Source organism: Phacochoerus africanus, chromosome 5, assembly GCF_016906955.1.
Source record: "Phacochoerus africanus isolate WHEZ1 chromosome 5, ROS_Pafr_v1, whole genome shotgun sequence".
In the NCBI taxonomy this organism is placed as follows: Eukaryota; Metazoa; Chordata; class Mammalia; order Artiodactyla; family Suidae; genus Phacochoerus; species Phacochoerus africanus.
In genome coordinates, this window is record NC_062548.1 from 23,946,286 (window position 1) to 23,973,909 (window position 27,624).

Sequence of the window (27,624 nt, forward strand, 5' to 3'; positions counted from 1 at the left end):
GGTATCTTGTGATAGGAAATGTTCACTTTAGTTTAGAAAATTTAAAAATGTAACCTGCTGTCCTTCAGCCCTGTGTACTAGCCTTAATGTATTAATGTTAAACACTTGCTCACTTCAGACTTTCTCTGGCAGAAATCTGACACCCTTCCTTGTCTATCCACTCCAGATATAGTGGGGCTGCATGGGTGGGTATCACTCTATCTCTCTGTCTTTTTGTATATCTGTGTGTGTGTGTGTGTGTCTGTCTGTCTTTCCAGGTGGTCTCTATGCAATTTTCAGTTGACCATGACAGCTTGCACACAGCTGAACATCTTACATGAGAGCTGAAGAATCTCAGAATGAATGTTCCAAGGGAGAGAGCCTGGCATAATTTGTGTAGACTTTTCTGACCTGGCCTGGTAAGTCTCATAGTGTCACATTCTGTTTTTTCAAGGGAAATTAGTAATGCTAGCCCACATTCAAGAGGAGGGGTTATATAACTACTCTGTCTCATTTGTAATTGTATTCCTTAGTCTTTTGGTGTGGGCCAGATAAGTTTTTATATATTTTGGAGATTAATTCCTCATCAGATGTAGGATTTGCAAACATTCTTTTCCCATTCAGTAGGTTGCTTTTTAATTGTGTTGGTGAGTTCCTTTGCTCTGCAGAAGCTTTTTAGTTTGATGTAGCTCTCCTTGCTTATCTTAGCTTTTTTTGCCTTTGCTTTTGGAGGCAGACCCAAAAAATCATTGACAAGACCTGTGTCGAGGTGCTCATCTGTGCTATCTTTGAGCAATTTTATGTTTTCAGGTTCTGCATTCATGTCTTTAATCCATTTTGAGTTAATGTTTTAGATACGGAGTAAGACAGTCTAGTTTCATTCCTTTGTATGTGTATATGAATCATACATATTTTCTGGGGGAGAGTCTCTAATGCCCAACAAATTCTCATATTTTTATTGCAAGAACAGATAAATAGTCACAGCCCTAGACCTTAGAGGACATTTTGAAATGCTGACTTTTGTGTTATAGCTACAGGCTGTGTTTTGGAAAGATTAAGGTGGCAAGCTGTTTTGCCCAAATCTGTGTCTTAAGTTATGGAATTTGGAGGGTGTACTTTGAGTCAAAATAAGCAAAACCAAATGGGACTTGTATTATGCTTAATTGTATATGTCAACTGGACTGGCTAGGGTATGCCCTAACAGTTGGTAAAAGTATTCTGGTGTGTCTGTGAGGGTATTTCTGGTAGAGACTAGCATTTGGATTAGTAGACGAAATAAAGAAGTTTGCCCTCCCCAATGCTTGTGGGCATCGTCCAACCTAATGAGAGTCTAAATAGAAGACAAAGGTGAAGAAGAAGATATTTTCTTTTGGTCATGACCTGGGACATCCATCTCTTGTCTTGGATATTGGTGCTCCTGGTTTTTAGGCCTTCAGACTATATCAGGATTTCCACCACTGTCCCACAGAGTCTCAGATTCTCAAGTCTTTGGGCTCAGATTTACACCATTGGCTTAATTGGTCCTCAGCCTTCAGACTTGGACTACATTGTACCATTGGCTTTCCAGGTTCTCTTGCTTGCAACATCAAATCGTGTGTACTCTTGCTTTTGTATGAAAATTTTATATGTATCTATTAATTTTGGGGGGTCTAATGTGTCATTAAAGGCCAGGGTTTCCTTATTGATTTTGTCTGAATGATCTGTCCATTGATGTAAGTGGGGTGCTAAACCCCCTACTTTTATCATGCTACTATCATGATTTCCATTTGTGTTTGATTGTTTTTGCCTTGTGTTTTGAGGTGGGCCTATGTTGGTTGCCTATGTATTTACAGCTGTATCTTGATTTTGGATGGATCTATCATCATGTGTTGACATTCGTTGTCTCTTCTTAGAGTCATTGTTTTAAAGTATATTGTATCTGATACAAGTATTGCTATCCCAGCTTTGTTTTCATTTTCATATACATGGAATGCTTTTTCCATCCTCTTGTCTGAAGTGAGTTTCTCATAGACAGCATAGATAGGGGTCTTGTTTTCCATTCGTTCAGCCATTCTGTGTCTTTCTTCTAATTTTTATTTGACTATAGTTAACTTACAGAGTTGTTAGTTTCAGATGGACAGCAATGTAGACCAGTTGTACATGTTCATATATCCATTCCTTTTCAGATTCTATTCCCATGTAGGTTATCACACAGTATAGAGTAGATTTTCCTTGCTATACAGTAGGTCCTTGTTTCTATTTTTTTAATGAAATTATTTAAAAAATTATAGTTGACTTCTCATGTTCTGTCAATTTCTGCTGTACGGCACAGTGACCTAGTAATACACATATATGCATTCTTTTTCTCACATTATCCTCCATCATGTTCCATCACAAGTGATTGGATATAGTTCTGTGTGCTATACAGCGGGACTCATTGCTGGTCCGCTCCAAATGCATCTACTAACCCCAAACTCCCAATCCATCCAATGCCCTCCCCACTTTTTGGCAACCACATGTTTGTCCTCCCTGTCTGTGAGATTGTTTCTTTATGCAGATGGGTTCATTTGTGCCATATGTTAGATTCCAGATATAAGTGACATCATATGGAATTTGTCTTTCTCTTTTGGACTACCTTCACTTAGTATGAGATCATCCATGTTGCTGCAGATGGCATTATTTTGTTCTTTTTTATAGCTGAGTAGTAGTCCATCATGTATATGTACCACATCTTGTTCATCCATTCATTTATCTATGGACACTTAGGTTATTTCCATGTCTTGGCTGTTGTGAATAATGCTGCAATGGATATAGGGGTGCATGTATCTTTTTCAATGAAAGTTTTGTCCTGAGATAGGCCCAGGAGTGTGATTGCTCGATAATATGGTAGTTCTATGTTTAGTTTTCTGAGGTACATCCATTCTGTTTCCCATATTGATGGTAACAGTGTACATTCCCACTAAAAGTATAGGAGGGTTCCCTTTTCTCCACACCGTCTCCAGCATTTGTGATTTGTAGACTTGTAAGTATTAGCCATTCTGACTGGTGTGAGGTGGTACCTCATGGTAGTTTTGATTTGCATGTCTCTAATCATTAGTGATGTTGAGCACCTCTTCATGTGCCTGTTGGCCATCCATATGTCTTCTTTGGAGAAATGTCTGTGGAAGTCTTCTAACAGTTTTTCAGTTGGGTGTTTGTTTTGCTCTTGAGTTTTATGAATTGTTTGTATATTTTGCAGATTATGCCCTTGTCAGTTGCCCCATTTGCAACTACTTCATGCATTCTATTGATTATCTTTTTTTTATGGTTTCCTTTGCTGTGCAAAAGCTTGTCCATTTGATTGGGTCCCCTTGGTTTATGTATGTCTTTATGTCTGTTGCCTTGGGAGAATGACCTAAGAAGACATTTGTATGGTTGATGTCAGAGAATGTTTTGACTGTGTTCTCTACAAGGCATTTTATAGTGTCTTCTCTTAGGTTTAAACTTAAATTTAATTATTATTACTATAAAAACATGTTTAATGATTTGAGCCCAAATGTTAGTGGGATCAACTCTAAGGAAGCACAATGCTAGGAAAGGGGTGCACCCCTGGGACTTTGCTGGTCTCGCACACCGTTCTCCCAGAGTGGACTGTTTGTTCATGGTTCACTGTTGGAGATCTCCTGGGGTGCTCTCCATCCTCACATTGTCACCTGGGCTGGTGACAATGAAGGAAGGAAGGAATCAAAGAATCAAATAAAAACACAAAATATGCCATGTAGAATGAAGTAAATATCAGATTGGGTAGTGGATTGATGGTGTGGAACTAGAGTTGACAGCGAGAGTGGCTGCAGAGCCATTTGGCCCATGGGCTCAGTGACTGCTGATATGGCTCCCACCAGTGCAAGAACAGGAGGAATAGTGGTTCCAGGTTCACCCACCAGGGGTATTAGTTCTGGACATGGATCTCGGTCTCGTGCAGGCCCAGGAGCACATTCTCTCTTGAGGGGTCATCAGTCCTCATTGGGCTGATGGTCCAATGCAGGAACAGGTGCTAGTTCTCCCTGCAGAAGCTGGGAATCCTGACCAGGCTCTGGGTCTCCTGCAGCATCAGGTGCAGTTTCTTCTTTTTGCTGTGGATCCTGACCTTGCTGTGGATCTCCTTCAGGATCAGGTGCAAGTTCCCCCTGCAGGGGTTGTGGATACTGTCTTGCCTCTGGGTTTCCTGCAGGAGCAGATGCAGACGCAGGTGTGAACTGACCCTCAGTGGTGGTGTGGCTCACCAGGCCCTCACTCACAGAGAGAGATTGGATGTCCCCATTAACCAGACCACCGCCAAGCTCTGGTGTGGGGATCTGCTCCCACAAGACCAGCAATCATTCCATCCCAGAGGTGTCAGAGTCCTGTCTGGCCATCCTCACTGCTGCTTTTGCGCACACAACCTTCTTCCAAATCAGGTCCATATGTGTGTCTGTTCAGATATCCACCCAGGTAGAAAGAGATATTCTTAGAGGACTTGAGATAAAGCTTGGCCTGAAGGGCGGTGCTCTAGCTCCCCATATCCTCAAGCAGCCAGCTTTGACCTGGGCTTTGGACATGACTGGCTCACCAGGCTTCTGACCTGTCATCAGCCTAGAGGCAGACCCACCCCTTGTCAACCCTCCCTGCCCCCACCTCCACACATACTGGGAGGGCATAGAGGGCTACCTAGCTGAGGTCAGAGTAGTGGCCTGACCTGGACTTCCCTACCCTTGGGCTCCATTTGGTCCTTTGGTTTCCTCTGGGCAAAGGGCCATAGGCACCTCAAGTGAGACCTGACCCAATGCCTACAACCAGTGAAACCAGCTGTTACTGATGGCTTCCCCAAGGCCACAATACCACATGTTCCCTTGAGGTTCTCCAATGAAGTCAACTGTGAAGGGGTCTTCTCTAGAGTGTGGATCCCTGGTTACCCAGGTTGTAAGTTCTCTTGGCCTTTCTTGCCAGGGACAGGAGGTCACTGCCTGAGTCTCCTTACCCAGGCTTCCTCCTTACAGAAAGATGCCCAAAGACATGTCTGGGATGCTGACTGCTCACCACGGACTGCAGGCCAAGTCCAAGCCCATTGACACACACACAGCCCACCCCAAATCTCTGGGAGGCCTGGATGCCACCAGTGCCCCAACTCTGAGGATGCAATTGGCTTCAGACCCAGCTTATCCTACTTACCAGTCATGTGAGCCTGAACCAGCTACATTCCTCTCAGGATCTCCCCATCCTCCCTCTGCACAGTGGAGGTCATTCCACCCTCTACCTCCCATGGAAGCCATCAGGTACATAGAACAAGAACAACAGGCAGTGCCTTTAAAACCCATTGGGCTGGTAATGCCATGGAGCTCATGTATACACTTGGTGAAGGAAAGGTGACCTAAAGGGCTGGCATAGCCCAAAATACAAGAGAGACAGGCCTGGGTCTGCTCTAGGATCTAAGGAAAGTCCCATTTCTGCCTATTCCCTAGTCCCCCCATGGGAGGGTTGACATTCAATAAAATTCAGAGATCACCCCTCTGGCACACAACCTTCCAGGTCCACCTGATATATTTAGGTTCAAGTCCAAGTGCCTCTTCTCAGCCTCTGTGGCATGCTGCCCCCACAATGGCTCCTGGGGCATTCTTGCTTCCAGGTCAAACATCCACATGTAACCCTCAGCTTTCCAGAGTGGATGGACTCTGGTGACTGGGTTCTGACATATAGATCAGCTCAGGAAAATTGTGAGAGTTCTACTAGCTCCCCTTTCCCTGTGTTCCTTCTTTCTGTCTCTCAGTGCTCTTTCTCCCTGCTCTTTCTCTGTCTTTCTTTCTGGCTTTGTTTTTGGCTCTCGTTCTTTTTCTGTCCCTACTCTCTCTATCCCCTCAATCTCTTTCACAAATAAATTCAGCAATCAGTGGACATTTTGTTGACCTCCTTATATTGGATATTGTCAGTTAAGTTGCCATGAGCTTATGGGTGCACATAACTTTTTTTTAAAGGTATTATAGTAGATTTACAATGTTGTGTCAGTTTCTGCTCTCACATCATCCACCCTCCTGTTCCATTCCAAGCGATTGGATAGAGTTCCCTGTGATATGCAACAGGATCTCATTGCTTATCCACTCCAAAGGCAATAGTTTACATCTACTAACCTCAAAGGCCCATGCCATCCCACACCCACCCCCTCCTCCTTGGCAACCACAAGTCTCTTCTGTATGTCCATGAGCTTGTTTCTTTTCTGTAGGTAGGATCATTTGTGCCATATATTAGATTCCAGATATAAGTGATACCATATGGTATTTGTCTTTATCGTTCTGACTTCTTTTCTTTTCTTTTTTTGTCTTTTTGCTATTTCTTGGGCCGCTCCCGCAGCATATGGAGGTTCCCAGGCTAGGGGTCGAATCGGAGCTGTAGCTGCCGGCCTACACCAGAGCCACAGCAATGCGGGACCCGAGCCGTGTCTGCAACCTACACCACAGCTCACAGCAATACCAGATTGTTATCCCACTGAGCAAGGGCAGGGACGGAACCCGCAACCTCATGGTTACTAGTCAGATTTGTTAACCACTCCACCATGATGGTAACTCCATCTTTCTGACTTCTTCACTTGGTATGAGAGTCTCTAATTCCACCCCTGTTGCTGAAAATGGCAGTATTTAGTTCTTTTTTGTGGCTGAGTAGTATTCCACCGTGTATAGGTACCACTTCTTAATCCTTTCATGTGTTGATGAACTTTTAGTTTGTTTCTATTTTTTGACTACTGTGAATAATGCTGCAGTGAACACATTAGTGCATTTATCTTTTTTAATGAAAGCTTGGTCCAGATATGCCGTGGAGTGGGATTGCTGGATCCTATGGTAGTTCTAGATTTAGTTTTCTGAAGTACGTCCATACCATTTTCCATACAGGTTGTACCAATTTACATTCCCACCAACAGTGTAGGTGGTCCTCTTTTACCCATACCCTCTCCAGCATTTGTGATTTGTAGACTTATTTATAAATGGTAGCCATTCTGACTGGTGTGAGGTGGTATCTCATTGTCATTTTTTATTTGCATTTCTCTAATAATAGTGATGTTCAGCAATTTTTCCTGTGTCTGTTGCCCATCTGCATGTCTTCTCTGAAGAAATGTCTATGTAGGTCTTCTGCCTGTTTAGTCACTTGGGTTGTTTGCTGTTTTGCTTTTTGAGTTGGTGAGTTGTTGGTATATTTTGTTTGCTGTTTTGCTTTTGAGTTGGTGAGTTGTTGGTATATTTCGTAGATGAAACCCTTGTCAGTTGCAGCCTTTGCAACTATTTTCTCCCATTCTGTAGGTTGTCTTTTTGATTTTGTCCTGGTTTCCTTTGCTGTGCAAATGCTTTTCAGGTTGTGTAGGTCCCATTGGTCTATTTTTGTTTCTCTTTCTATTCATACCTTGAGAGACTGGACTAAGAAAATATTTGTATGGACATTTGTCAGGGAATGTTTGCCTGTGTTCTCTTCTAGGTGTTTTAGAGTGTTTTGTCTTAGTTTTAAGTCATTGAGCCATTTTGAGCTTATTTTTGCACACAGTGTAAGGGTATGTTCTGTTTTCCTTGATTTACACCTAGCTCTCCAGTTTTCCCAGCACCACTTGCTGAAGAAAGTATTTTTCCAATTTTGTATTCTTGCCTCCTTTGTTGAAAGTGAATTAACTGTAGGTGTCTTTGTTAATTTCTGGGCTCTCTATTGTGTTCCATTCATCTCCATGTCTTTTTTTTTTTTTTTTTCACCCAGTACCAGACTTCCTTGATTACTGTAGCTTTGTAGTATTGTTTAAAGTCTGGAAAAGTTATGCATCTGGATGTTTGTTGTTGTTGTTGTTTTCCCTTAGAATTGTTTGTAGATCATTCTTAGTCTTTTATGGTTCCACGTGCATTTTCAGATCATTTGTTCTAGTTCTGTGAAAGATGTCATGGGTAATTGGCAAGGGATTGCATTAACCCTGCAGATTGCTATGGGTACTGTGGCCATTTTAACAATATGAATTCTTCCAATCAAGGCATATGGAATATCTTTCCATTTCCAAGTATCCTCTTTATTTTTCTTGATTAATGTTTAATAGTTCTCAGCATAAAAGTCTTTTACCTCCTTGGTCAGGTTTATTCCTAGGTATTCAGTGTTGGCGGGCTTGATTTTAAAAGGCTTTGTAGGAGTTCCCATCATGGCACAGTGGTTAATGAATCCGACTAGGAACCATGAGGCTGCAGGTTCATTCCCTGGGCTTGCTCAGTGGGTTAAGGATCCAGCATTGCTGTGAGCTGTGGTGTGTGTCACAGATGTGGCTCAGATCCTGCATTGCTGTGGCTCTGGCATAGTCCGATGGCTACAAATCTAATTAGACCCCTAGCCTGGGAACCTGCATATGCCATGGGAACAGCTGAAGAATAGGCAAAAGACAAAAATAAATAAAGAAAAGGCATTGTATTTTTATATTCCTTTTCTAATATTTCCTTGTTAGTGTACCAAAATGCAGCCAATTTCTGAGTGATAGTTTGTGTCCTGTAACTTGGCTGAATCCGTCATTCAGTTCAAGAAGCTTTTGTGTGGAGCCCTTAGGTTTTTTTCTCTATGGTATCATGTCATCTACATAGAGTCACAGTTTTACCTCTTGTGTTCCCTTTTATTTTGGTTTGTTTGCTTGCTGTGGCTCAGACTTCTAATATTAGGTTGAATAAAAGGGGTTAGAGTGGGCATCCTTGTCTGGTTCCATATTTTAGTGGAAAGCTTTCAGCTTTTCTCCATTGAGGATTAAATTGGATATAAAGATAATATACCTTTGTTATGTTAAGACATATTCTCTCTTTACCCAAATTGGTTAGAGTTTTTTTTTTTTTTTTTAATCATGAGTGGAAGATGGATTTTTTTCAAATGCTTTTTCTGTAGCTGTCGAACTTCTCTTGTGGCTTTTAACTCTCCTTTTCTTTAATGTGGTGTATGAAATTGAAGGTTTTATATATGTTTACCCATCCTTGTGAACTTGGGATGAATCCCACGTGGTCATGGTATATGATCTTTTTTATATGTAGTTGGATTCAGTAGACTAAATTTTTGTTGAGAATGTTTGCATCTAGACAGATCAAAGATATTGGCCTATAATTTTCTTTTTTGGTAATGTCATTGTCTTATTTTGGTATGAGGGTGAAGGTGGCTTCATCGGATGTCCTTGGGAGTGTTTCTGTTCTTGTACCTTTTGGAGAAGATTAAGAAGGATGTGTCTAAATTCCTTCTTGTATGTTTGGTACAATTTGCTCCTGAAGCCATCACATCCTGGACTTTTGCTTGTAGTGAATGTTATTATTACATATTTGATTTCATTTTTGATAATTGTGTTCAACTTATCTATTTCTTCTTGACATGCAGAATTCATGTCTCTCAAATGTCCATTTCTTCTGGGTTGTCAGATTTGTTGGCACTTTAACTGTTCATTGTATTCCCTTTTGGCTTTTTGTGTTTCTGTAGTATCTGTTGAGATGTCTTCGTTTCCATTTCTCATTTGGTTGATTTGAGTTCTTTCTTCTTCTTGGTGAGTCTGTCCAGAGTTTTGTCAGTTTTGTTTTACCCTTTCAAAGAACCCCTGTTAGTTGCCTTAATTTTTGCTGTTGTTTTTTGAATCTCTATTGTCTTGATTTCCTCTCTGATGTTTATGATTTCCTTCCTTTTGAGGACTTTTGTTTTTGTTTGTTCTTCTTTTTCTAATGCTTTTAGGAGGTAGAAGATGATTTTCTTCTTCTTTGAGGAAGGCCTGAATTGTTACGAACTTCCCTCTGAGAACAGCTTATCAATCAGTTCCATAGATTTTGCCTGGTTGTGTTTTCTCTGTCATTTGTCTCAAGGTATTTTTAAAATTCCCTTTTGATTTCCTCATTGACCCATTGTGTGTGTTCAGTAGCATGTTGTTTAGTCTCCATGTAGTCTTTTTTTTTTATTGTCCTGTGGTTGATTTCTAGTTTCATGCCATTGTGGTCAGAGAAGCTGCTTGAAAAAATTTCTTTACTCTGAAATTTGTTGACTTCAGTTATATGCCCCTGTATGTGGTGGGTCCATGAGACTTTTCCTCGTGCACTTGAAAAGAATGTATATTGTGTTATTTTTGGATGTAATGTATATGTTTGGGTGTAAAGTCCCCAAAATATCATTAAGTGTAATGTTTCTATTGTGTCATTTAGGATCTTGTTTGGCTTACTGATATTCGGTCCTGAGGACCTGTGCATTGATGTGAAAGGGGTGTTAAAATCTCCTCTAACCTTATTGTATTCCCCTCAATTTGTCTTTTTATGTCTGTTAGTATTAATTTTATGTATTTGAGTGCTCTTATTTTAGAGGCATATATATTGATGATTGTAACATCCTCTTCTTACATTTTCCTTTTATCATTAGTGTCCTACTTTGCTTTTCTTTATGGCCTTTGTTTTAAAGCCTACTTTGTCTGAAGTGAGTGTTTCAAAGACCTGCTTCCTTGTCTTTTCCAGTCACATGAAATATCATTTTCCATTCCCTCACTTTCAGTTTATATGTCTGTCCCTCAGTTGTGTCTCTTGGAGGCGGCATATTGTAGACTTTTTTTAATTAATCTAGTGTGCCACTCTCTGTCTTTTGATTGGAGCCTTCAGTCCATTGACATTTAAGGTGATTATTGAAAAATATGTATTTATTGTGTTTTAAAACTCATATCCCAGTTGATTTTGTGTTTCACTTTGTTTCATTCCTTTCTTACCGTTTCTTCCTTTCTTTCATGGACGATTTCCTTTTACTTTAGGGTTGTTTTCTCTTCTTTTTGGTTTTGGTGAATGTAGTGTTTGGTTTGGATATGTGGTTGCCATGTTTTTCAAGTATGTTAACCCCTCCCTATATCTGCTCATCAGTCCTAAACTGACATTATAAGAAATATTCAAAGGTCTTCTTGCAGTGAAAAAGAAAAGACTACAAGAAATAATGGGAGTTCCCATTGCAGCTCATGGGTAACATACCCGACTCATATCCATGAGGACATGGGCTTGTTCCTTGGCCTCACTCAGTGGATTAAGGACCTTGTGTTGCCCTGAGCTATGGTGCAGGCTGGCAGCTACAGCTCCGTTGACCCCTAACCTGGGAACTGCCATAGGCCACAGGTGTAGCTCCAAAAAAGTCAAAAGAAAAATAAGAATGGATGGCAAGGGGGAAAATCCCACCTTAAAGGCCAAAAATGGAAGTTCCCATTGTGGCTCAGCAGGTTAAGAACCCAGCTCGTATCCAGGAGGCTGCAGGGTTAATTCCTAGCCTCACTGTGTTAAGGATCTGGTATAGGGGCAAGCTGCAGCATAGGTCACAGATGTGGCTCAGATCTTGCATTTCTATGTTGGTAGTGTGGTCCAGAAGCTGCAGCTGTGGTTCCACCCCCAGGTCTGGTGTCAAATCATATGCTGTGTTCACAGGCCTAAAAAGAAAAAAAAGAAGAAGGAAAGAAGGAAATGTCCTAAACACTGTGAATGTAACTACTTAAATAAGCTACTATGTATATTTGAAAGGAATTATAAAATCAACTCCACCTATGACAAATAGTGAGGGGACAGATAAGAAGATGGAAAAGAGGACATCAAAAACAGAAAATATGGGGGAGGGCATACAACAGTAGATGTTTTAGAACTTACTTGAACTTCAATGAGTATCAGTTTAAAGCAACTGGACATTGTTATAGATCAACATATGTGAAACCCAAGGTAACTATAAATCAAAATCCTCTAACAGATATGTAAAAACAAGGGAAAGGAACCTCAGCTTAACACATGAGCTATGTGTTTTCAGCTCAGATATGCAGACAGGAAGCCTGGTGTGGCTGCAGACAGGCAGGTGGATGCACAGGTCATCCAGGCAGCCTGGCTGGTCCGAACATGGCTGGGGGAGAGCTTTGGGTCCCCTGGGTTCCCAGGGCTGTTTGCAGGATGGGCAGGCTGGGCCCCACTAGCACACAAAGCATCTTTTTCAGACATGCATGAGCATTAATCCGTGATAGATCCTCTTCTGCTGTGGATCCTGGTTTGCTAATCTCATCATTGTCAGTTAATATTCTGGAATCTCTACATATCAGTGAACAAAGGAGGTTGTCTCCACTTTCCTCATGAGATGATATCCTGTGCAGGCTTTGGTTTCTTTGGGAGGCTGTTGTCCCCACCGTCATTGAAAATCATTGCCAGTGTTCTAAATTGGGAGGGTGTGGAAATCTGAGTTTGATGATTGGTGGTTGCTTGGTTGTCTGGCTTGCTCCTTTGCTTGCTAAGTGTTTGCACATTGGAGTGTTTAATAAGTTTTTGTGTAGAAGGTACTTTGTGAAAAGTCTGTTGCTTTTGGAACTTGCTTGGTATTTTAAAGCATTGGTTCTATTTATTTATGTCTGAATGTATGTAGGTAGATATGTATGTATGAAATCAGTGGGTTTTCATGTATGTTTGTTGGAATTTGTGTTAGCTGTCCTAAGGTTTTCCAGTGGGGTGCATTGTGATCTTGGTTGGGATGGTGTTAGTGGTGTGTCAGGTCATTGGAAAGAGGAAAGGTGAGAGATGATTGCACTTGATGAAACAATGGGGCAGCCAATATCTAAGCTGTGTGCAGAGGAAAGAGAGGCTCATCCAGGGGATTGGGGGGGATCCATCAGTCACATTCCAGGAAGAATTCAGTAGAGTCTGAGGTCCATGGAAGGAAAACGGTGAGTGGGACATCCTGGGGGAGAGAGAGTATGAAAAAAAAGGAACCCACACTCCGTGGATTGGCAGTTCTGTTAGATGTGAAAACTATGTTGTGCCTTCTGTAAGCAACTCCTTTTTTTTTTTTTTTTCAGAACGATGGGAACAGTATCTATGTAGCTGTCTCAAGGGTTTAGTACTACCTTGAGCAGTATCATGCATGTATGACTTTATTTCTTGGTTTCTTTATTTGTGGTAGACAGTGGTCAGCTTCCTGAGGGACAGAAACATGGTTTCATTCATCTTTGACTTGTGGACTGTGTTTGGCACAAGGGATCTGTAAAACAACACTTATGGTGAATGAATGACCGACTGATGGTTGCTGATTTATGCCCCAAGTTGACAAACGAATACAGAGAAACAACTTTCACTGTAGGGCTAGAACCATTGATCTAGCTTTGGCCATGGAGTAGAGTGACCCATGTAGACTCTGTTTGTTTGATGGGTATGTGGAGCCCTTGATGGTACCATAAGGTGACTGACTGCACTGTCGTTGGTGATTCAGCCTTGCCCTTCCTAGGCTTTCCTTAAATGAAACCTGGTAGATGATCAGAGGGCGAGTCTGAATAGGTATTGCAAATGATGAGGTTGGTTGAGCACCAGTGCTAGGGACCATTACCAGGGACTAGCTGTCCATGTGGTTTTGGTGCTGAGGTTCAGGATGCAGGCCCGAGGCAGCAGGAGTCCTGGGCCCACGTTCCACCCCCTGTGAGCTTTCCATTTGTGCTGTTAGACCCACCCCTTTGCTTCCTGGCTGTGAAGCTTACAGGTGCATGGCTCCTGCTGAGTGAACCCAGAAGTGTGGTGGGTCATGGGGCTCACTTGCTGTCTGCCCGCCCAGGAGCCAGAGCTAGAGGTGTGAGCCAGAGAGGGGTCAAGCCACACTCTCCCATCTGGCGTTGGACCCTGGGCAGGGCCCTGGCTGGGGGTCCAGGATGCTGACCATCCCTCACCTATATTCCCCAGGCCCCGGTTGGCAGCAAGGCATTGTCAACCGGTGTGGGTCGCCAAGGTAAGTGGGCACCTCCCTAGGTTGCTTTGTGTGACAGGCCTCTCCTCCTATGGGTGTTGCCCTGTTGGGCTTGGGCCCACTCCCTTCTCTCCTTCTGTCTCCTCCGCCTTCCTGTTGCCTCCTCTAGCCTTGGGTCCCTCCTCTGGCTGGCAGGGATCACTGTCGGATCCCCCAGGGTGGCATTTGGGTATCTGGCAGTGCTGTCACCTCCCCAGTGGGCCTGGCTTTTGGCCTCCTATCCTCAGGAGCCCCACTGGGTGCCTCCCGCCTGGTCCTGGGTCAGGTGAGGTCCCTTTGTGGAGGTTAGTCAGGCTCTTGGCCTCTCTTGTGCCCTCATCTGTTTGCTCCCTTTTCCCCATGGGGCTATAGGTGCTTCAGTTGGACCAATGTCAGGATGCATTTGGCCATTTTGGTTTCCCGTAGTCCCCAGGCTCAGAGGAGCCACCCTGGCTGCTGAACTCGTACAGGGTGGTGCCTGCTCGGCAGTTGACCCCACTGCAGGGTGGCCCAGGGTACCTCAGCAGCCCAGGCTAGACTGAACCTGGCCGAAGGCAACCTTCAGGTCCCCTGGGTTACTGGGGCTGTCTGCGGGATGGGCAGGCTGGGCCCCACGAGTGCCTGAAGCCTCCTTTTCAGATGTGCCTGAGCAGAAACCCTCCATGGATCCTCTTCTTCCCTGGATGCTGGTGTCCTGGTGTCGTCATTGTCAGTTCACAGTCTGCTTGTCTCTCTGCACGTCAGTTCATGAAGTAGGTTGTCTCCACTTTCCTCAGGAGCCCATATCCAGGTCAGGCTGTCATTTCTCTGGGAAGCGGGTGTCCCCAAAGAGTCAATGAGAAGCATTCCCAGCATGGGCTCGAATTTGGGAAGGTCTGGACCTCTGAGGTTGGTGCTTGGTAGTTTGTCTGGCTGGCTTCCTCGCTGGCTATGTGTTTGGACATTGGAGCATTTAGAGAGTTCGTTCCTAGATGGCACATTTGTAAAAGTCTGTTGCTTTTGGCACTTGCTTGCTACTTTCCAACATTGCCTCTGTTTATGTGTTTCTGTGTGTCTGTCTATGTTTATGTAGGTATGGAATCCGTGTGTTTTCATATGTTTTTGGTGATATTTGGGTTAGCTTTCCTAAAGTTTTCCAGTGGGGTGCATTTTGGTCTTGGTTGGGATGGAGTAGTGCTTGAGTCAGGTCATCTGAAAGTGGGAGAGAGGACAGGGGATGGCACTTAAAGAAACAGTGCTATGGCCAATATCTTCTTGCTGTGTGCAGAGAAAGAGAGGTCCATAAAGGTGATTGGGAGGCATCATTCGGTCACCTTTCAGCAATTGTTCAAGAAAGCCTGAGGTCCATAGAAGGAAAATGGTCAGTGAGAGGTTCTGGGGGAGAGAGAGTGTGAAAAAAATGAATCCATGCTCCTTGGGATCAGCAGGTCCAACACAGGAGAAAAAAATCTGTTGTGCCCTCTTTAAGCGACTGCTTTTTTTCTCCTGATCTTCGGTAGCAATGTTTATACCGGTCTCAGTTGTTTAGTCCTATCTTGAAGTGTATGGTGCGTGCATGTGTGCATGTGTGTATGTGTGTGTGTGTGTGTGTGTGTGTGTGTGTGCGTGCCTTTTAAACAGTGGTCAGCATCCTGATTGAAGGAACCCTGGTTTTTATTCATCTTTCAATTATGGCCACTGTTGGGCAAATGTGATCAGTAACATACTTACTGGGACTGAATGAATTACTGATGGTTGCTGGTTTAGTCCCCAGATACCTCAGTGAAACAAGAAAGATAGTAAAAGCTGTTGGGCTAGAATCACTGATCAAGTGCATTGGGTCGTTGGTTGGTTTAAGAGTAGAGTAGTGTGAACCGTGTTGAATCGGTTTGTCCAATGGGTATGTGGAATACTTGATGGTGGCTTAAGGTGACTGACTTAACTGTCATTGGTGATTCAGCCATGCCCTTCCAAGGCTTTCCTTGAATGAAACCTTGTGGATGATCACAGGGCAAGAATCCAACTGTGTGCTGCAAATGATGAGGTTGGGTGAGCACCAAAGCTAGGCACCATTTCCAACGACTAGCTGTCCATGTAGTTTTTGTGCTGAGGTTCAACATACAGGCACAAGGTTACCTGATTTAGAATCTGACATAGGACCGAAAACCTTGTGGTTGGAACAGATACCCAGCCGTTTCCTGATGGCTCAGCAGGTTCAGGATCTGGGGTTGTCACTGCTAGGGCTCTGGGTCCTAGGGTGGTGCAGATGTTTTGGATTGTTTTTGAATCCTCTTAGGGCCACAGGCACGGCACCTGGAAGTTCCCAGCCTGTGGGTGGAATCAGAGCTGTGTCCTCCGGCAGACCCCACAGGGACAGCAAGGCCAGATCCGAGCCGTGTCCGTGACCCAAATCGCAGGTCACGGCAATGCTGGCTCCTCAGCCTACTGAGCAATGCCAAGGATTGACCCCATGCCCTCGCGGTTCCTAGCCAGATTCCCTTCTGCTGAGCCACAAGGGGAACTCCTGTGGCGCAGGTTTGGAAGGCCTCTGGCCTGGGATGTTCCGGGTGCCATGGGTCAGCCCAAACACAGACAACCCCAAGTTGCGAGGCGGGGGGGATGATCCTGCTTCTCGGGTACTCCCCTTTGAGAGACTTGGCTTGGAGCATGGGGTCCAGAGACAGGCTTTCTGTCATCTCCTTCTGGCCTTGCGGCCCACCGGTGATGTGCTCCCAGGACAGGGTCACGGCCCCCAGTCTCAGTTTCCCCCTGCACCCAGTGGGAACCGTTGTAACACACAGACGGCTGCTGTGAGAGTTGGGTGGGTTTGTGTGCATTTCGGCACCCGACCAGAGGAGCTGGAGCCTCTGGTGCGTGCCTGGTAGTGACTGGGACACAAGCTGGGGGGTTGACTCCCATGCCTTCTTGATTGTCCTTTGAGGAGTGATCCCAGCCAGAACGTCATGGAATCCATCCTTGGGGGGCCAAATATGCTTGCTCTGCAAACAGGTCATGAGGTGTTCCTGCTGTGGCAGAGTGGGTTGGGGATCTGGCGTGTCTCTGTGGCATTGCTGGTTCTCTCCCTGGACCAGAGCAGGGGGTCCAGGATCCAGCATTGCTCTCTAGACCTGCGGCCTAGGCTGCCCATATGGCTCGGACACTCCCTCTGGCCCCCAATCTTCTGCATGCCGCAGGGAGAGCTGAAAAAGAAAAAAATGCCGAGTCCCGTCAGGCTCCTGCTGTAAACCATAGAGTGGTTTGCTTGGAAAGGACGCTGAGCTTCTCCTGGGGAAAAGGAATATATATGACAGCCTCACAAACATACGATGTATTGCATTCATTGTCTTTTCAGTGTAGGTACAGGCATATGTGTATCCATACTCCTCCGTGATGTAATACATCTATCCACACACACACACACACAGAGTGACACGTATGAGCTCCCATGTGTCACAGCCTAACCTCATCTCACCACAAAGGCACATCTTCTCATTGAGGAATCACCGTGAGCCTTTTCCATTTCCCTCCAAGGACTCCACTCTAATCCCGTTCCTGAGCTTTCTTCTCAGACGTCAGAGCTGTGCGAGGAAGGTGGATTCTGGCTGTGGTGGGGGTGAGGGAAGGAATGGCACAGCCTGCTAGACACAGGGAACCAAAGCCTGGAGAGCCCTGCTCTCCTTTCTGGTCTGCACTTGAGGAGGGCCTCTGAGGTGGGCCTGGTTGTGTTGGATCCACCTGGGGCACAGTGTGCCCTGGTGTCCTCCTCTAGGCCCTCGGGTCGAGATGGAAGTCCCCGGGTCCGAGCACTTTCCAAAACCACCTTCCTCTGTCCACTTGGGCCCTGCCTATTTCCCACCTACCCTCTGTCCTGCATGCTGGGCTAAGGGGTTCCCCAACCTGACAAGGCCCCAGCCCCACAGAGCTGCAGGCTGCCATGCAGTTGGAGGTGACCTGTCGCAGCAGGCACTAAAGCCGTCAGCAAAGAGCAACGGGGGTGATGTTGGCCAGCAGTGGTGCACTGAAGGCCCTGTGTGATAGGGAGGGCCTCCGGGGGGGGGGGGAGGGCCGCCCCTTTCAGCAAGGTGGCCGGAGAAGGCTTCCTGGAAGAGGTGGCCTTTGAGCTGAGGCTGGACCATAAGGCCACAGCCATGGGGAGAGGCCAGCAGCCAGAACGGCCAGTGCAGGTGCCCCGAGGAGGGAAGAAGCCAGGGTTGGAGTTCTCCACAGAAGCCCCCGGATGGTCAGAGCCAGATTGGGGAAGGCCTCCCTGGGGCCAAGAGGAAGGGAGGGGAAGGCATCATCTGACGGTTTTGGGCTTGGGGGTTCTGCTTGGCTTTCTTTTGCATCTGGAAAGAAACAAACAAAAACCAAGACAAAGCAATCACACAGTGATGATGCATGAGGTGAAAGATTCTTTCCCCAATTGGTTCCTTTCCCCAATTTCTCACACTTCCTCCCCCCTTCAGCGAAGCTGTGTGAGTTGAAAGGATCAATGTGAGGCGGCCACAATGGTTTAGTGAAAAGGGGACCTTTTATTGAAATCCAAGTACAACCCTTATCCACGTTCAATGTGAGGGCCCAGGAACCTGAGATGCAGGTATTCCCGAGAATGTCACTAAACGATATTGGCACTTTTGGAGCCAATACCGATGAGGCACGCTGGTGGCAGCAGACGTAACTGGGAGGAGGGAGAGCATCAGTTCCAGAGAGCAGTTGGACTGGAAAGGGAGAAATCCACTGTCCCTGTCTAGGGCGATGTCACAGGTGTAGGTCTCAGCGTGGATGTGGGTGTTTCAACCCAGCTGTCTGTCTGGCCAAGGCATCCGACCTGGGTGGGACTTGGGAAGGCCGAGCCCTCCCGGTGTGAGCTTCCTGCTTCCTGGGGAAGCTGAGGAGCGAGGGGTTGCCCGGGGACTGGCGGGCACCTGTGGGCCCTGACAGAGCGCCCAGGCGCCTGAACACCTGGGGGCATTTCTTCTGGAAGGCGAGGCCACGAGCCTCCCCCTCAATGGATGTTCTGAGGAGCAGCTTGAGGTGCTCTTCATGTAATTGAGGCAGCATCCTGAGTTGGAGCCGAAGCTCCTGAATCTCCCTTTCCAGCTGCGTGTTCTCCGCCTGCAAGGACGCGCACTCGGCTTGGAGACTTTGTACTTGTCCCGCCAGCTGTCCATTGAGTGGCTGGTCTTCAGGCGGTGTTCTGGAGATGGCCTCGATGTCCGCTTCGTGCCGTTGCAGGGACCCTTCGCCGTGCCCAGGGTCCATGAGACGCTTCCGATGGGCTTGCGGCCGCCGTGCCGGGGGGTGGTCATGGTCCGCAACTCGGGGTCCCTCTGCCTCCCAGGGCTCAGGCCAATGGATGGTCTTGAGGGTGCTTTCACCCAGAGGTGGCAGCTGGCTCCCTTTCTCCTCCAGGACCCGCCGGCTCCGTGTGTGTGAACGTGCCAGCACATCTTTCTGTCCCCTCAGGACCCGCATTCTCTGCTTCCATCCCTCCGTTTCGCGGCAGAGCCTTTCCAGGCATTGCCGAAGATGAGTGTTTTCCTTCAGCCCAACCGTGAGTTTCTCGCGGAGGTGGTGGACCTTCTCCTGGGCTGTTTGCAAGGCGTTTTGGGCCTGGGTCCCTGGGCTTGGTACGCTTCTGAGGTGGCTGCAAGGGACTGGATGTGTCCTTGGAGACGAGCCCACATGAGCCCGAGGCAGCAGAGGTGAGAGGACTGGCTCTTCCGTCCTTTTCCCGGGAAGCCTTCCCTGTTGGGAGGTGACGTGTTGGGGATGGGAGGAAGTGCCGCCAAGCACAGGCTCTGCAACGTGGGAGCGCTGGCCTCCACAGCGGGTGACTGGAGGGCTTCAAGGCCTCGGGCCCGTCCGTCCGTTCTTCCCCCCGGCCTTTGTGTAGACTTGAGCCCCGCCGGAACCCCTCTCGGCCGGCTCTCCTCCTCTTCTGAAAGGACGCCCGCTCTGGACGACCCAGACCAAGCAGAGCGGCCCAGAGTGGGGTCTCCCAGGGAAGCCCCAGGAGACCCAGAACTCCTCTCAAGGTGTCCGACACCACCAGGAGAGTGTCCCCCAGGAGCTCCAGGGCCGGCAGCCCAAACATTGTGGTGGCAGGGAGCAGGCCCTCTCGGGCCCCACAGGCACCACAGCTCTGCCTCTGACCGTGGGCCACAACTGACCCCACGGAACTCTGCCGCCCAGACACGCGGGTGCCTGGCAACCAGGGCAGGTGGCCGTTGGGGCTGGGGGAGGGGGAGGCCCGCCAGGTTCTGGAAAGCCCTGCTCTCGGATGGCTCCGCCCCCTGCTCAGTGATCTCCCCTGAGCACTGCCTTTGGGGCGAGCCAAGGGCGGATTGCCGCCTGGAGCTGCTTGTGGCCACGAGCCAACCTCGAAGGTCAGGCAATGCCCTGGCTCTGCTGGCTGTCAGGTTTCCCACCTGGAAAATAATGGACCCAAGTCCTGTCCATGAGGAAGCGGGTCTGATACCTGGCCTTGCTCAGTGGGTTAGGGATCTGTGAGCTCTGGAGGAGGTTGCAGACACGTCTCGGAGCCTGCGTGGCTGCGGCCGTGGCATAGGCTGGCAGGTGTAGGAGCTCCGAATTGACCCCTAGCCTAGGAACTTCCCCGTGCCATGGGTGAGGCCGGCAAAAGTCAAAACAAAAGCTTTTCTTTTTCTCTAAAGTGACACCTGCCCTCCTGTTGGTGTTGAGACAGTGAAGTCCGGAATCTTTGCATCTTTGCCCAGGGCATAAGTTAGCAAGGGAATTTTATCAGAACAATGAGACCCGTTGACATGCTATCACCATGCACACAGGGATCGACAGTGTGGCCTTTATTTGCCATCCTAGAAAGAAGAGGAAGACCCACTCCCCATTGGTTCTTGAGAAAGTTGTGGTTCGTGCAAGGAAGTACAGCTCCCAAGAATGGGAAGATCCTCCACCAGGACCAGAGAGCACCGTTGCTCCTGGAAAGGCGAAGGGTCAATCTGCACGGGTGCCCTATGCCCTCTGTGTGGGTGGTGAAAGAGGTGGACAGAGAGATGGATGGACTCATGCAGAAGTCTTGGCACCGAGGTGTGGTGGGTGGAGGGAATGGAAGTGAGATGTTCGGTGTGGACATGTTTTCCTACGGAATGAGCGACAGTGGGCATGTCAGTGGTTTCCCCTTTTAAAAAAAGGCAATCCCTGGTGCCTGTTGTCCAGAGGACTGGTGGAGAGGCTGGTTGTACCATTTAAATGGGTTGATTTTTCAGAAGACACCTCACGAGCGAGTAGCCAATGATTTGACATTCTTGTCCTTTTTCTTTTTGCGGGCAATGGATCCACATAGGTCCAAGGTCCAAAAGTGGAGTTTGAAGGAAAAAGCCGTGCCTGCCAGAACTGAGTTGCACTGGTCCCGTTTCTCTGGGCATCTTCCTAGGTAGAGATACCTTTTCAGCAAATTTAAGGAACTCCATATGGAGGAAGTTTACGGAAGGATAGGCAGAGGTATGAAGATATTCTTTGGTTTCCTTTCCCACCAATGGTAGTCGAGGCGTCCAACCGGCTTTTGGGTTTTGGCTTGATGAGCTGTGAAGAACAGGCCTGTTCTGTAGCAAAATGAAGGACAAAGTCCAGAGCCTAAAGCATCCTTGGGTTTTAGGCCCCCTGGCTCACCGCTGGCATGCTAACGTGTGTGTCTCTGGCGAGGGAGCTTGGACTCCTTGTGGCCTTGGCAAGACTGGCGACCTCAGATGTTGTCCACCTGTAGGGTGCATTAGTTTTTCCTGAAACCTATATGCTCATATTCTACAATTCAATACGAACCAAAGTTTCCAAAATTGTGTATTGGGTCAATCTCCTTTTGTGAAATTTTTGGGAATTTTTGACATCCATGGAATGATAATAATCAGGTGTTCTTGCGGAGTGAGAGTGTTTAAACAATGTGTCCATGCTCATTGGGATTGTCAGTTCTGTTACATGAGAATAAAGTCTTTGCCATTCTTAATCATTTCCTTTCTTTTCTGACCTTCCATAGTAGTGTCTTTGTAGCTGCTTCAGGTGTTTATTCCTATCTTGAACAGTATGGTTTTTGTGTACATGTGTTTTTTTGTGTGTGTGTAAGTATGTATGCATGTGTATATTTTATTCATTTGCCATCATCTTGAGTGAAGGGACTATGGTTTTTATTCATCTTTGTATTATGGTCACTTTTTGGCAAGTGTGATCAGTAACATACTTACGGTGAATGACTAAATGACTGATGGTTGCTGATTTAGGCCCCAAATACCTCAATGAAGCATAAAGAAAGTAAAAGCTGTTGGGCTAGACCATGAATCATGTGCTTTGGTTCCTTGACTGGCTTTGACAGTTTAATAGAGTGACACTTGTAGAATTAGAATCCATTTGTTCGATGGCTTTGTGGAGTGCTTTATGATACCATAACGTGACTGTGCTGTTGTTGGTAGTTCAGCGTTGCCCTTCCTAGGCTTTCCTTGTGTGAAACCTGGTAGACAATCAGAGGGCAAGAGTCCAAATATGTGTTGCAAATGTTGTGGTTGAGTGAGCCCCAGTGCTAGGAACCATTTCCAGGGGCTTGCTATGCAAGTGGTTTGGTGCTGAGGTTCAGTAGACAGGCCCAATGCAGCAAGAGCCCTGTGCCCTGCTTCCACCCTCTGCATGCTTTCCTTTTGTGCTATTGGCCCCACCCTCCAGTTTGCTGGAAGTGCTGCTTGCAGGCACTGCCTCCTGCAGAGTGATGCCAGAACTGAGGTTGGTCACAGGGCTTGCTTGCTTTCTCACCCCTGCCCAGGAACCCCCTCTAGAGGTGTCAGCGAGAGAGGGGTTGAGCCATGCTCTCCCTTCTGGTGGTGCACCCTGTGCCAGGCCCTGGCCAGGGGTCCAGGATCCTGACCATCCCATGCCCATCTTCTCCAGGCCCCAGCTGGCAGCAACGCATCATCAACTGGTGCTGGTCAAAGAAGTTAATCAGGTGCATTCCTCGGTCGCTGCATTCAGCAGGCCTCTCCTCCAATGGGTGTTTCCCTGTTGTGCTTGGGCCCAGTCCCTTCTTCCTTCTGTCTCCCTCCACCTTCCTGTTGCCTCCTCTAGCCTCAGGTCCCTCCTCTGGTTGGTGGGGATCTCTTGTAGATCCCCCAGCATGGCAGTCCTGCAGCTGGTGGTGCTGTCACCTCCCTTGTGGGCCTGGCTTTTGGCCTCCTGTCCTCAGGAGACCCACTGGGTTCCTCCCACCTGGACCTGGGTTGGGTAAGCTACCTTTGTGAAGGTTAGTCAGCCTCCTGGCCTTTCTTGTGCCCTCATCTGTTTGCTGTCTTTTCCCTGTTGGGTTTTTAGGGCTTTGTTTGCCGGATTACAAGACACGTCTTCCAAAATTTTCAAGGAAATATATGTTTACAATGTTTATGTATGAGAAACTGTTTCCCAGGGTAACAAATAGACATCATATTATATAACAAGGCCAAATTGTTTTGCCTGTGTTCTTATCAGAGAGTGATAAGAATGCAGCATCTTTATCATTCTTGCCGTATATGATAGTGTCAGGCATTGATTTTTGCCAATGAGATTTAAAAAATAATATATCATTGTGGTTTTAATGATCATTTCTCTGATTCCTAATGTGCTCAAATATCTCTTCATATGGCCTTGGCTGGAAATACTTGCCTATCCGGTTTTCATTTTGCCTTTTTTCTTTGTATTTTCAAGGGGGCAATTTTTTGTCTGTGATGTGCTGGGAACATTCTTCTTCATTCTACTGTTGTCTTTTCTTATCCACACTTTCCTTAGAGATCTGTGGTGAACAGGCATTCCTTTTTTTAAATATTTTAGGTTTGTTGAAGTGTACTTGAGTTACCCTGTTCTGTTAATTTCTGCTGTACAGCAAAATAACTCAGTGATACATATCTATATTCTTTTTCATTTTCTTTCCCATTATGGTTTGTTACAGGATATTGAGTATAGTCACCTGGGCTCTACAGCAGGACATTGTCTTTTATCCAATCTACATGTAATAGTTGGCATCTCTAATCCCAAGCTCCCAATCTGTCCCTTCTCCACCCCCTACTTCTCCTTGGCCACCACAAGTGTGTTCTCTGTCTCAGAGTTTGAACGGGCATTCTCTTTTTTTAAATTTTATTGCTGTACCTGTGGCATATGGAATTTCCCAGGCCAAGATCTGAATCTGAGCCACAGCTATAGCAATGCTGGATTCTTTGACTGCAGCAGGCCATGGATCAAACCTGCAGCTCTGCAGTGAACAGAACCGTTGCAGTCAGCTTCTTAACCCATTGCTTTCATGGTGGGAACTCATGGCCTGGCACTCTTAATTCTTTTTCTTTTTTCCTTTTTTTCCCCTTATTTTTTAGGGCTGCCCCTGCAGCATATGGAAGTTCCCAGGCTAGGGGGTGAATCAGAGCTGCAGCTGCTAATCTACACCCCAGCCATAGCAACACCAGATTTGAGCTTATTTGTGACCTGTACCACAGCTTGTGGCAATGCTGGATCCTTAACCCCCTGAATGAAGCTGAGGATTGCATGTGAATCCTTATGGCTACTAGTCTAGTTCTTAAGCCTCTGAGCCACAATGGGGATTCTGCATCCTTAGTTATTATAGTAGGATATTTTATCTGTTCATTTTCTTTATCACTGAGCTTCTTTGTGTTTGATTTAAGAAATCATTCTCCCCGCCAAGGTCATAGCATTTAGAAAAAGATTTCTCATAAATTCAAATTTATACCTTCAACTTTTAAGTCCCTGTTAACCATCAATTTTTATTAGTGTGTATTCTCTGACATGAGGTAGATATCTAATCTTATTTTTCAATATGTACATACACTATCAGCCTAGCATTACTTATTGAAAAGACAATATTTGCTCATTGCCACCTTTGTCACCTGTGTGTTTCTGAGCTCTCTATCGTTCTAAGTTTGTCTACCCCTATGCCAACACTACCCTGTCTGAGTTACACTAGGTGCTGTGTTGGGTGGCATCTTTTAGAGCAGCCCTTGCTCTTCTTCAGAAGTGTCTTGATGAGCAAGTGTCATCTCTTCCACATGACAGATCACAAAGGAGCAAAAATCATCCTGGGATTTCTATATTGCTTTCACCTATGCTCTGAAATATTTCAAATAGGAAAGAGACATCCACGTAGAGCTTGTTGGACAAAGAGTCACTAAAACTTCCATCTACTCATGAGGTTAATCACATTGTATTTAACCCAGTCTTTCTAATTATATTTTTTATAACCAAGTGTGAAGACATAGCAATAAATTTGGAAGCTGGTATTAGATTCTGCTTGTAATCCCCCAGGAGTTCCTTTTAATTTGAGAGTTCTTAGAAGCCCTTGCAATCATCCTGCATAAGAGGGGAGAAGGAAGAAGGAGAGAGGAAGATGCAGTATTTATCAGAACCTATGAATTCTAGTTGCTTTCATAAAACTCTTTGCCACAGGATTTGAGTTACCTTCCAGCATCTCAGTGATAAGAGTATTCCTCTTATCCTGTAGCTGAGAAAACTGACTGGCGTGGGAAGTAAGTCAGGGGAGGTCATTTGGTTCCTGGGTGTCTGATTAGGGCTCCACACCCCTCCGTCTGTGCCCAGGGCCCTCATGCTTCCCACTCACACCGGCTGCCCCACCTACTGTGTGCTGTGGATGGGGTTCTGGGACTGGCTTTAGAGACAGGCTCAGAGATGTAGGCAGCCCTTCCCATTCAGTCCATGCCTCACAATTCCTGTTATCCCCACAGGGAGTCTTTGGGGCTGAATTCTGCTTGATGGACCAAGAGGAACCAAAGAGATTCAAGATGGTGATCAGGGCCTTAGTGAGCTGGGGGATAGTGCAAGGTGCCAGAGAGGCATGGGTTTTCAGAACAAATTTCAGGACTGTGGCTCTGTGGGCCATAAGACTTTGATTCTGGGTGGTCTGTTGACAGGGGATCCAGCTTGCTGAACCACATCCTTGTCATCCATAGCAGGCCACAGTGAGATGCTAAGGGTGATTCAAGATCCCTAGCAGAGAAAGCCCGTTGGGAGATAGAGCCGAGGTGATGGCCTGATGGATGAGGATGCATTTCAGGCCCTTGTCCTGAGCCTGAGAGGAGGGAGGAGGGGTGTGATAACAGCACTGGTGACAGATAACAGTGGAGGGTTCCAGGCTGCCCACCTCCAAGCTCTCAGCCCTTGTCTGCTCTCCCTCCACTTGCAGTGATAGACCCTGAGCGCCCTGTGTGGCCTGCATTTACAATTTTTCTTTCTTCTGGACCTTGGTTTCTCTATTGATGCCTCTCTACTGACCTTCTTTTCCTTCCTAATACCCAATTCAACTTTGTCCTTCAAGAATTCCATTCTGAACTTTTGATCTTTTAATGCAAACTCATGTTTATCTGACTTGTCTTTCCAGTCAACTCAGATCAACATCAACATCATCATCTAGTCATCTCCACTGGATGATGATGACACATCATCATCATCATTCTATTAGTACTGATAATAATAATAATAGTAACACAACAGCAGTAATTTTAGTAATTTCTATTTCTGGCCCTCACTGAGCAGATGAGCCCCTCCTTTTGGTGCATTCATGATTTATCTCATTTAATCCTTACCACAGCCTGAGAGAGGGTCCAGCAATTCATTTTTCCCATGTTAAATCCTTAACTCAAAGGCAAGCTTGTTGCTGAGAGGGGGAGCCAAGATTTGAACTCAGGAGAGTGATCTAGAAGTCCGTTTAGCATCTGGGCATTCCTCAAAAGACATACCAGGAATGTCTGAACTGCCACGGATGTGTCATTGATCTGTTTTAGATGGTGTGGCAGAGCTGAAGACTGCTGGGAACTTGTGTTAACAAAGTTGAGTCTGGTATGTCTCAGCTAGAGATGGTGTGGAACACAAGAAACCAAACCAGCCTGGCTTCGGTGTCCTTGGAAAATAACCACTGCACAATGGCTGCTAACGGGCATTACAGGTCTCAGATCTATGCTGGATGGATGCAAAGTAGGGTCTGTGGGCAAAGGGTGATGTCACTGGATGGATATATTTTGAAAAAGAGACAAATATGTGGTGATATAATTCTATTGTACACATGATCTTAGCCAAAAGGCCAAGAAGTGATTTGTAATTCTATCCTAATGTGTAATTCCTGTAAGAGAATCGTTATGGCTTATTATTTGGTGGTTGCTCCAGAAGGACTTGAATTATGATCTTGCCCACAAAGAGTAGTGGCTGTCATCCAAGCTGGTTCATGGTAAATTGAATTGTAGTTCAGTTGCAGGCAGCCATGGTGTGCCACTGTAGACTTGGTCTGCAGTTTCTTTTTGAATTATGAAACATTGAGTAACAGATTAAACATTGCATGTGATATACATGGAGTTCCTGTGGCTTAAATGTAAAGTGCAGCCTCCCTCTTCTTCCTGATCCATCCAGGGCTCCCCTCCCTCTTCTGGAAACTCCACCATCTTACTCTTCTTTGTTTCTTCTCTTGCTTTCTTTTATTTTCACCATAAACATTATGAATCTATTCCAAACAATGTATTTTTAGAGTTTTTCACTTTTGAACTTTATAACAACAATATTATATACTATATATCTTATTTGATGATTTGGTATATATTATTACATGGAATGAACATACACAAGTTTTTCAAATCTAGTTTTTCTCTTTTGAGAGGTTGGATTCAGGGGGATATATTTGAAGGATCCACAAAGAAGACCAGGAAGATTTGAAAAGTAGGCAGGGAACAAACGTTTTGGCCTTCTAGAGCAGCATAAGGAGTACAGATTGTGTTCTAAATCCAGCAAGACTCCATTGAGGTTTTCTATATAGGGACCTGAGATGATGGGATTTATAATGAATCCCCTCACATGTGCCTTGTAGGATGTCCTGCTTATCTGAGGACAAGGAAACCTGTTAGCTCTGTTGTAGTTTTGTAAGTGAGAACGTTAGTGGGTCAACCAGGCTGCAGTTTA